This window comes from Eriocheir sinensis, unplaced genomic scaffold (assembly GCF_024679095.1).
Source record: "Eriocheir sinensis breed Jianghai 21 unplaced genomic scaffold, ASM2467909v1 Scaffold674, whole genome shotgun sequence".
Taxonomy (NCBI): Eukaryota; Metazoa; Arthropoda; class Malacostraca; order Decapoda; family Varunidae; genus Eriocheir; species Eriocheir sinensis.
This window is the reverse complement of record NW_026112025.1, coordinates 207501-216803: the sequence shown is the minus strand read 5'-3', so window position 1 is coordinate 216803 and position 9303 is coordinate 207501. Positions and strand designations below refer to the sequence as shown.

Genomic DNA, 9303 nt, shown 5'->3' with positions numbered 1-9303 from the left:
GTGGCCTGACAACCGCCTCGCCGCAGTGGTGGTGGTGGTGGTGGCCTGACAACCTCCTCGCCGCGGTGGTGGTGGTGGTGGTGGCCTGACAACCTCCTGGCCGCGGTGGTGGTGGTGGTGGTGGCCTGACAACCTCCTCGCCGCGGTGGTGGTGGCCTGACAACCTCTTGCTGGCCGCGGTGGTGGTGGTGGCGGCCTGACAACCTCCTGCTGGCCGCGGTGGTGGTGGCGGCCTGACAACCTCCTGCTGGCCGCGGTGGTGGTGGTGGTGGCCTGACAACCTCCTGCTGGCCGCGGTGGTGGTGGTGGCCTGACAACCCCTGCTGGCCGCGGTGGTGGTGGTGGTGGCCTGACAACCTCCCTGCTGGCCGCGGTGGTGGTGGTGGTGGCCTGACAACCTCCTGCTGGCCGCGGTGGTGGTGGTGGCTCGACAACCTTCCTGCTGGCCGCGGTGGTGGTGGCCTGACAACCTCCCTGCTGGCCGCGGTGGTGGTGGCCTGACAACCTCCTGCTGGCTGCGGTGGTGGTGGTGGTGGCCTGCCTGCTGGCCGCGGTGGTGGTGGTGGTCGGCACAACCTCCCTGCTGGCGCGGTGGTGGTGGTGGTGGGCTGACAACCTCCCTGCTGGCCGCGGTGGTGGTGGTGGCCTGACAACCCCTGCTGGCCGCGGTGGTGGTGGCCTGACAACCTCCCTGCTGGCCGCGGTGGTGGTGGTGGTGGCCTGACAACCTCCTGCTGGCCTGCGGTGATGGTGGCGGCCTGACAACCTCCTGCTGGCCGCGGTGGTGGTGGCCTGACAACCTCCTGCTGGCCGCGGTGGTGGCGGCCTGACAACCTCCTGCTGGCGGCGGCGGTGGTGGTGGCCTGACTACCTCCTGCTGGCCGCGGTGGTGGTGGTGGCGGCCTGACAACCTCTGCTGGCCGCGGTGGTGGTGGTGGCCTGACAACCTCCCGCTGGCCGCGGTGGTGGTGGTGTGGCTGACAACCTCCCTGCTGGCCGCGGTGGTGGCGGCCTGACAACCTCCTGCTGGCCGCGGTGGTGGTGGTGGCGGCCTGACAACCTCCTGCTGGCCGCGGTGGTGGTGGTGGTGGCCTGACAAACCTCCTGCTGGCCGCGGTGGTGGTGGCGGCCTGACAACCTCCTGCTGCCGCGGTGGTGGTGGTGGTACCTGACAACCTCCTGCTGGCTGCGGTGGTGGCGGTCTGACAACCTCCCTGCTGGCCGCGGTGGTGGTGTGGTGCCCACAAACCTCCTGCTGGCCGCGGTGGTGGTGGTGGCCTGACAACCTCCTGCTGGCTGCGGTGGTGGTGGTGGTGGCCTGACAACCTCCTGCTGGCTGCGTGGTGGTGGTGGCGGCCTGACAACCTCCTGCTGGCCGCGGTGGTGTGGTGGCCTGACAACCTCCTGCTGGCCGCGGTGGTGGTGGTGGTGGCTGACAACCTCCCTGCTGGCCGCGGTGGTGGTGGCCTGACAACCTCCTGCTGGCTGCGGGTGGTGGTGGTGGCCTGACAACCTCCTGCTGGCCGCGGTGGAGGTGGTGGAGGCCTCACAACCTTCCTGCTGGCCGCGGTGGTGGTGGTGGTGGCCTGACAACCTCTCCCTGCTGGCCGCGGGTGGTGGTGGCACCTGACAAACTCCTGCTGGCCGCGGTGGTGGTGGGCGTCACAAACCTCCTGCTGGCCGCGGTGGTGGTGGTGGTGGCTCGACAACCTCCTGCTGGCCGCGGCGGTGGTGGTGGCCTGACAAACTTCCTGCTGGCCGCGGTGGTGGTGGTGGCGCCTGACAACCTCCTGCTGGCCGCGGTAGGTGGTGGTGGCCTGACAACCCCTGCTGGCTGCGGTGGTGGAGGTGGCCTGACAACCTCCTGCTGGCCGCGGTGGTGGTGGTGGTGGCCTGACAACCTCCTGCTGGCCGCGGTGGCGGTGGCCTGACAGTCCTCCTGCTGGCCGCGGTGGTGGTGGTGGCCTCCGGACAACCTCCTGCTGGCCGCGGTGGTGGTGGAGGCCGCCATACAACCTCCTGCTGGCCGCGGTGGTGGTGGTGGCGCCTGACAACCTCCCTGCTGGCCGCGGTGGTGGTGGCGGCCTGACAACCTCCTGCTGGCCGCGGTGGTGGTGGCCTGACAACTCGGCCTGACAACCTGCTGCTGGCCGGGGTGGTGGGGGTGGGGGCCGGACAACCTCCTGCTGGCCGCGGTGATGGTGGTGGTGGCCTGACCACCTCCTGCTGGCCGCTGTGATGGTGGTGGTGGCCTGACACCCTCTGCTGGCCGCGGTGGTGTGGTGGTGGCGGCCTGACAACCTCCCTGCTGGCTGCGGTGGTGGTGGTGGCCTGGACAACCTCCTGCTGGCCGCGGTGGTGGTGGCCTGACAACCTCCTGCTGGCCGCGGTGGTGGTGGCCTGACAACCTCCTGCTGGCCGCGGTGGTGGTGGTGGTGGCCTGACAACCTCCTGCTATCCGCAGGTGGTGGTGGCCTGACAACCCTGCTGGCTGCGGTGGTGGTGGTGGCGGCCTGACAACCTCCTGCTGGCCGCGGTGGTGGTGGTGGCCTGACAACCTCCTGCTGGCCGGGGTGGTGGTGGTGGTGGCGGCCTCACAACCTGCTGCTGGACGCGGTGGTGTTGGCCTGTCAACCTCCTGCTGGCCGCGGTGGTGGTGGCCTGACAACCTCCTGCTGGCCGTGGTGGTGGTGGTGGTGGCCTGACAACCTCCTGCTGGCCGCGGTGGTGGTGGAGTGACAAACTCATGCTGGACGCGGTGGTGGTGGTGGCCTGACCCTGCTGGCCATGCGTGGTGGTGGTGGTGGCCTGACAACCTCCTGCTGGCCGCGGTGGTGGTGGCCTGACAACCTTCCCTGCTGGCCGCGGTGGTGGCCTGGGGCTCGACAACCTCCTGCTGGCCGCGGTGGTGGTGGTGGCCTGACAACCTCCGCTGGCCGCGGTGGTGGTGGTGGCTGACAACCCTGCTGGCCGCGGTGGTGGTGGCCTGACAACCTCCTGCTGGCCGCGGTGGTGGTGGTGGCCTGACAACCTCCCTCCTGCGGGCCGCGGTGGGGGTGGTGGTGGCCGGACAACCTCCTGCGGGCCGCGGTGGTGGTGGCGGCCTGACAACCTCCTGCTGGCCGACAATTTCTGCTGCCGGTGGTGGTGGTGGTCGACAACCTCCTGCTGGCCGCGGTGGTGGTGGTGGCGGCCTGACAACCTCCTGCTGGCCGCGGTGGTGGTGGCCTGACAACCTCCTGCTGGCCGCGGTGGTGGTGGTGGTGGCCTGACAACTCCTGCTGGCCGCGGTGGTGGTGGTGGTGGCCTGACAACCTCCTGCTGGCCGCGGTGGTTGTGGTGGTGGCCTGACAACCTCCAGCTGGCCGCGGTGGCCGCGGTGGTGGCGTGGTGGTGGCCTGACAAACTCTCCTGCTGGCCATGTGGTGGCGGTGGTGGTGGTGGTGGCCTGATAACCTCCTGGCCGCGGTGGTGGTGGTGGTGGCCTGACAACCTCCTGCTGGCCGCGGTGGTGGTGGTGGCGGCCTGACAACCTCCTGCTGGCCGCGGTGGTGGTGGCCTGACAACCTCCTGCTGGCCGCGGTGGTGGTGGTGGTGGTGGCCTAACAACCTCCTCGCCGCGGTGGTGGTGGCCTGACAACCTCTTGCTGGCCGCGGCGGTGGTGGTGGTGGCCTGACAACCTCCTGCTGGCCGCGTGGTGGTGGTGGTGGCGGCACGACAACCTCCTGCTGGCCGCGGTGGTGGTGGTGGCGGCCTGACAACCTCCTGCTGGCCGCGGTGGTGGTGGTGGCCTGACAACCTCCTGCTGGCCGCGGTGGTGGTGGTGGCGGCCTGACAACCCCTGCTGGCTGCGGTGGTGGTGGTGGTGGCCTGACAACCTGCTGGCCGCGGTGGGTGGTGGTGGCCGACAACCTCCTGCTGGCCGCGGTGGTGGGTGGCTGACAACCTCCCTGCTGGCCGCGGTGGTGGTGGTGGTGGCCTGACAACCTCCTGCTGGCCGCGGTGGTGGTGGTGGTGGCCTGACAACCTCCTGCTGGCCGCGGTGGTGGTGGTGGCGGCCTGACAACCTCCTGCTGGCCGCGGTGGTGGTGGTGGCCTGACAACCTCCTGCTGGCCGCGGTGGTGGTGGGACAACCCCTGCTGGCCGCGGTGGTGGTGGTGGCGCCTGACAACCCCCTGCTGGCCGCGGTGGTGGTGGGCCTGACAACCTCCTGCTGGCCGCGGTGGTGGTGGTGGCGGCTCGACAACCTCCTGCTGGCTGCGGTGGTGGCGGCCTGACAACCTGCTGGCCGCGGTGGTGGTGGTGGTGGCCTGACAACCTCCTGCTGGCCGCGGTGGTGGTGGCCTGACAACCTCCTGCTGGCCGCGGTGGTGGGGGTGGCGGGCCTGACAACCTCCTGCTGGCTGCGGTGGTGGCGGCCTGACAACCTCCTGCTGGCCGCGGTGGTGGTGGCGTGCTGGCCGCGGTGCGGCCTGACAACCTCCTGCTGGCCGCGGTGGTGGTAGTGGCCCTGCTGGCCGCGGTGGTGGTGGTGGCCTGACAACCTCCTGCTGGCCGCGGTGGTGGCCTGACAACTTCTGCTGGCCGCGGTGGTGGTGGTGGCCTGCCACCCTCCTGCTGGCCGCGGTGGTGGCGGCCTGACAACCTCCTGCTGGCCGCGGTGGTGGTGGCCTGACAAACTCCTGCTGGCCGCGGTGGTGGTGGTGGTGGTGGCGGCCTGACAACCTCCTGCTGGCCGCGGTGGTGGTGGCCTGACAACCTCCTGCTGGCCGCGGTGGTGGTGGCGGGAGACCCTCCTGCTGGCCGCGGTGGTGGCGGCCTGACAACCCCTGCTGGCCGCGGTGGTGGTGGCGGCCTGACAACCCCTGCTGGCTGGCCTGACAACCTCCTGCTGGCCGCGGTGGTGGTGGTGGTGGCCTGACAACCTCCTGCTGGCCGCGGTGGTGGTGGCCTGACAACCTCCTGCTGGCCGCGGTGGTGGTGGTGGCGGCCTGACAACCTCCTGCTGGCCGCGGTGGTGGTGGTAGTGCGGCCTGACAACCTCCTGCTGGCCGCGGTGGTGGTGGTGCCTGACAACCTCCTGCTGGCCGCGTGGTGGTGGTGGTGGCGGCTCGACAACCTCCTGCTGGCGCAGTGGTGGTGGCCTGACACCCTCATGCAGGCGGCGGTGGTGGTGGTGGTGGCCTGACAACCTCCTGCTGGCCGCGGTGGTGGTGGTGGTGGCCTGACAACCTCCTGCTGGCCGCGGTGGTGGTGGTGGCGGTGGCTGACAACCTCCTGCTGGCTGCGGTGGTGGTGGTGGTGGCCTGGACAACTCCCTGCTGGCCGCGGTGGTGGTGGTGGCCTGACAACCTCTGCTGGCCGCGGTGGTGGTGGTGGCCTGACAACCTCCCTGCTGGCCGCGGTGGTGGTGGTGGCCTGACAACCTCTGCTGGCCGCGGTGGTGGTGGCCTGACAACCTCCTGCTGGCCGCGGTGGTGGTGGTGGCCTGACAACCTCCTGCTGCCGTGGTGGTGGTGGTGGTAGCCTGACAACCTCCCTGCTGGCCGCGTGGTGGTGGTGGCGGCCTGACACCTCCTGCTGGCCGCGGTGGTGGCCGACAACCTCCCTGCTGGCTGCGTGGTGGTGGTGGTGGTGGCCTGACAACCTCCTGCTGGCCGCGTGGTGGTGATGGTGGTGGCCTGACAACCTCCTGCTGGCCGCGGTGGTGGTGGTGGCCTGACAACCTCCTGCTGGCCGCGGTGGTGGTGGTGGTGGCCTGACAACCTCCTGCTGGCCGCGGTGGTGGTGGTGGTGGCCTGACAACCTCCTGCTGGCCGCGGTGGTGGTGGTGGCCTGACAACCTCCTGCTGGCCGCGGTGGTGGTGGCCTGACAACCTCCTGCTGGCCGCGGTGGTGGTGGTGGTGGCCTGACAACCTCCTGCTGGCCGCGGTGGTGGTGGTGGTGGCCTGACAACCTCCTGCTGGCCGCGGTGGTGGTGGTGGTGGCCTGACAACCTCCTGCTGGCCGCGGTGGTGGTGGTGGTGGCCTGACAACCTCCTGCTGGCCGCGGTGGTGGTGGTGGTCCTGACAACCGCCTGCTGGCGGCGGTGGTGGTGGTGGCCTGACAACCTCCTGCTGGCCGCGGTGGTGGTGGTGGCCTGACAACCTCCGCCGCGGTGGTGGTGGTGGCCTGACAACCTCCCTGCTGGCCGCGGTGGTGGTGGCCTGAACCTCCTGCTGGCCGCGGTGGTGGTGGTGGTGGCCTGACAAACCTCCTGCTGGCCGCGGTGGTGGTGGTGGTGGTGGTGGCCTGACACCTCCTGCTGGCTGCGGTGGTGGTGGTGGCCTGGACAACCCTGCGCCGGGGTGGTGGTGGTGGCCTGACAACCTCCTGCTGGCCGCGGTGGTGGTGGTGGTGGCCTGACAACCTCCTGCTGGCCGCGGTGGTGGTGGTGGTGGCCTGACAACCTCCTGCTGGCCGCGGTGGTGGTGGTGGTGGCCTGACAACCTCCTGCTGGCCGCGGTGGTGGTGGTGGCCTGACAACCTCCTGCTGGCCGCGGTGGTGGTGGTGGTGGCCTGACAACCTCCTGCTGGCCGCGGTGGTGGTGGTGGTGGCCTGACAACCTCCTGCTGGCCGCGGTGGTGGTGGTGGTGGCCTGACAACCCCTGCTGGCCGCGGTGGTGGTGGTGGTGGCCTGACAAACCTCCTGCTGGCCGCGGTGGTGGTGGTGGTGGTGGCCTGACAACCTCCTGCTGGCCGCGGTGGTGGTGGTGGTGGCCTGACAACCTCCTGCTGGCCGCGGTGGTGGTGGTGGTGGTGGCCTGACAACCTCCTGCTGGCCGCGGTGGTGGTGGTGGTGGTGGTGGCCTGACACCCTCCTGCTGGCTGCTGTGGTGGTGGTGGTGTGGTGGTGGCCTGACATCCTCCTGCTGGCCGCGGTGGTGGTGGTGGTGGCCTACAACCTCCTGCTGGCCGCGGTGGTGGTGGTGGTGGTGGCCTGACAACCTCTGCTGGCTGCGGTGGTGGTGGTGGTGGTGGTACTCTTACAACCTCCTGCTGGCCGCGGTGGTGGTGGTGGTGGTGGCCTGACAACCTCCTGCTGGCCGTGCGGTGGTGGTGGTGGTGGTGGTGGCTACAACCTCCTGCTGGCCGCGGTGGTGGTGGTGGTGGTGGTGGCCTTACAACCTCCTGCTGGCCGCGGTGGTGGTGGTGGTGGAGGTGCCCTCACAACCTCCAGCTGGCTGCGGTGGTGGTGGTGGTGGTGGTGGCCTTACAACCTCCTGCTGGCCGCGGTGGTGGTGGTGGTGGTGGTGGCCTGACAACCTCCTGCTGGCCGCGGTGGTGGTGGTGGTGGCCTGACAACCTCCTGCTGGCCGCGGGGGTGGTGGTGGTGGCCTGACAACCTCCTGCTGGCCGCGGTGGTGGTGGTGGGTGGCCTGACAACCTCCTGCTGGCCCGTGGTGGTGGTGGTGGTCCTGCTGGCCGCGGTGGTGGTGGCCTGACAACCCTGCTGGGGTGGTGGTGGTGGTGGTGGTGGCCTGACATGCTCCTGGTGGCTGCGGTGGTGGTGGTGGTGGCCTGACAACCTCCTGCTGGCCGCGGTGGTGGTGGTGGTGGTGGTGGCCTGAAAGATGCAAATGAGCTGAAATGAAAGGATCATTAGGGAGAATATTGAGAGATGTTTGAAAAGTCAGAAGAATGGTAAGGCGGAAGGAACAGATGAGATCCCGTTTAAGTTGTATAAAAATGAAGTTTCGTCTGTGATTGAGATGATGACTGAGTTATTCAACCAGGTAAGGGAAGAAGAGAGAGTGCTGGCAAATGGAATGAATGTAGAGTAACTTGATCCACAAGGGCGGGCATAAGAGTAAGCAGGAATTAAAGAACTATAGGCCAATTTCTCTGGTAAACTCAATAGGAAAAATCTTTAGTGCTGTGTTGAATGAAAGGTTGTGTAAATGGATTGAGAGTGCCAGGGTGCTGGGTGAGGAGCAGAATGGGTTCCGAGTGGACAGGCGAGCGGAAGATATGTTTGTTGTAAATGAGCTGATTGAAAGGAAAGAGAGGAGGAGGAAACTGTACTTAGGCTTCCTAGATATAGAGAAAGCTTATGACAGGGGTGAATAGAGATGTGTTATGCAGAGTGCTTGAAAAGTTCGCTGAGTGATAAGATTGTTAACATAATTAGAAGTATATATGTAGGTACAAGAGCGAAGTATAGACTAGGTGATCTAGAGACAGGTTGGGTGAAGAGTGAAGAGAGTGAGACAAGGCTGTATATTATCACCAACCTTATTTAGTCTTTTCACAGAGGAGTTAGCAGTCAGAATGAGGAGAATAAATGCAGGAGTGAGAATTGGAGAGGATAAAGTATGTGTGTTGTTGTATGCGGATGATGTGGTGGTTATGAATGAGTCTGCTGAAGGAAGAGTCTCCTAGATGTGGTAGGGGTTATGGAAGGGATTTAGGGGTTAGGTTCAGCAGTGAGAAGAGCAAAAGTAATGATAGTAAATAGGTCAGAGGATGAGAGAAACAACTTGGAGACTGGAAGGGGATGAGTTGGAACAGACGGAAGAATACAAGTATCTAGGTGTGGATGGAGGTAAATGGATGCGGCAGGGCCAAGAATGTAAAGATAAGTATGGCAAACCAGTGGGTAGGCCGTTTAGGAGTGCAGCGAGGATGAGAGCGAGCAAGTATGATGTCATCCGTGAGGTTTGGAAGAGTGTGGCTGTCCTGAGCATTGCGTATGGAATGGATGTGATGACATGGAATGAAAGTGAGATAGAAAAATTGGAAGTGGGGCAGAATAGGGTAGCAAGAAAGGCACTGAATGCACCAAGGTTTGCAGCAGTAGAGGCTCTTAGGGGTGACATGGGATGGAGCACGTTTAGGGAAAAGACTAGTAAAGGCAACCTTGAGATATAAAGTGAGACTGGAAACAAATGGAGGATGCAAGATTAGCAAGGAAAGTATACTTGTGGAATATAAGAGATGGCAAATAAGGAATAAATGTGGGGCGAATGATAGACAGGAATGTTATACTAAGTAGGTGGGTGTGACCCTTTGAAGATAGACAGAATGTGTTTGAATGGAGAATAACAAACAGAAATGGAGAGGGGTTTGAGTGGGATGTAAGAAAGTGGAAGAATGTGATAGATATGGCAGTTAAAGATGAGGGATTGAGCAAATGGAAGAATGAGATGGAAAGAAAGGAAACTCTCGACTTGTATAGGGAGAAAGAGGCCCCAAAGTGTGAGGTGTGGTATGAGGGAAGCCTGGGAGGTGATCTTCTTTTCCGTGCTAGAGCGCAGTG

General features: G+C 65.2%; 1 long non-coding RNA gene across 6 annotated transcripts in view; it reads right to left on the bottom strand.

The window, feature by feature from the left end:
• Positions 1 to 224: 224 nt before the first annotated feature.
• The window catches only part of LOC126993780 (uncharacterized), a 10078-nt gene continuing 999 nt past the window's right edge, over positions 225 to 9303 (bottom strand). The window contains exons 2-3 of one of the 6 annotated variants that reach the window (XR_007748267.1): positions 6374 to 6453; positions 225 to 281 (exon numbers count right to left, since the gene is read on the bottom strand). This is a non-coding gene — a long non-coding RNA (uncharacterized LOC126993780). Of the gene's footprint in view, positions 282 to 1851; positions 1902 to 4877; positions 4928 to 5728; positions 5809 to 5879; positions 5960 to 6373; positions 6454 to 9303 lie in introns of those variants that run through there. The other 5 variants (XR_007748269.1, XR_007748271.1, XR_007748268.1 and 2 more) reach the window with 5 other exon arrangements.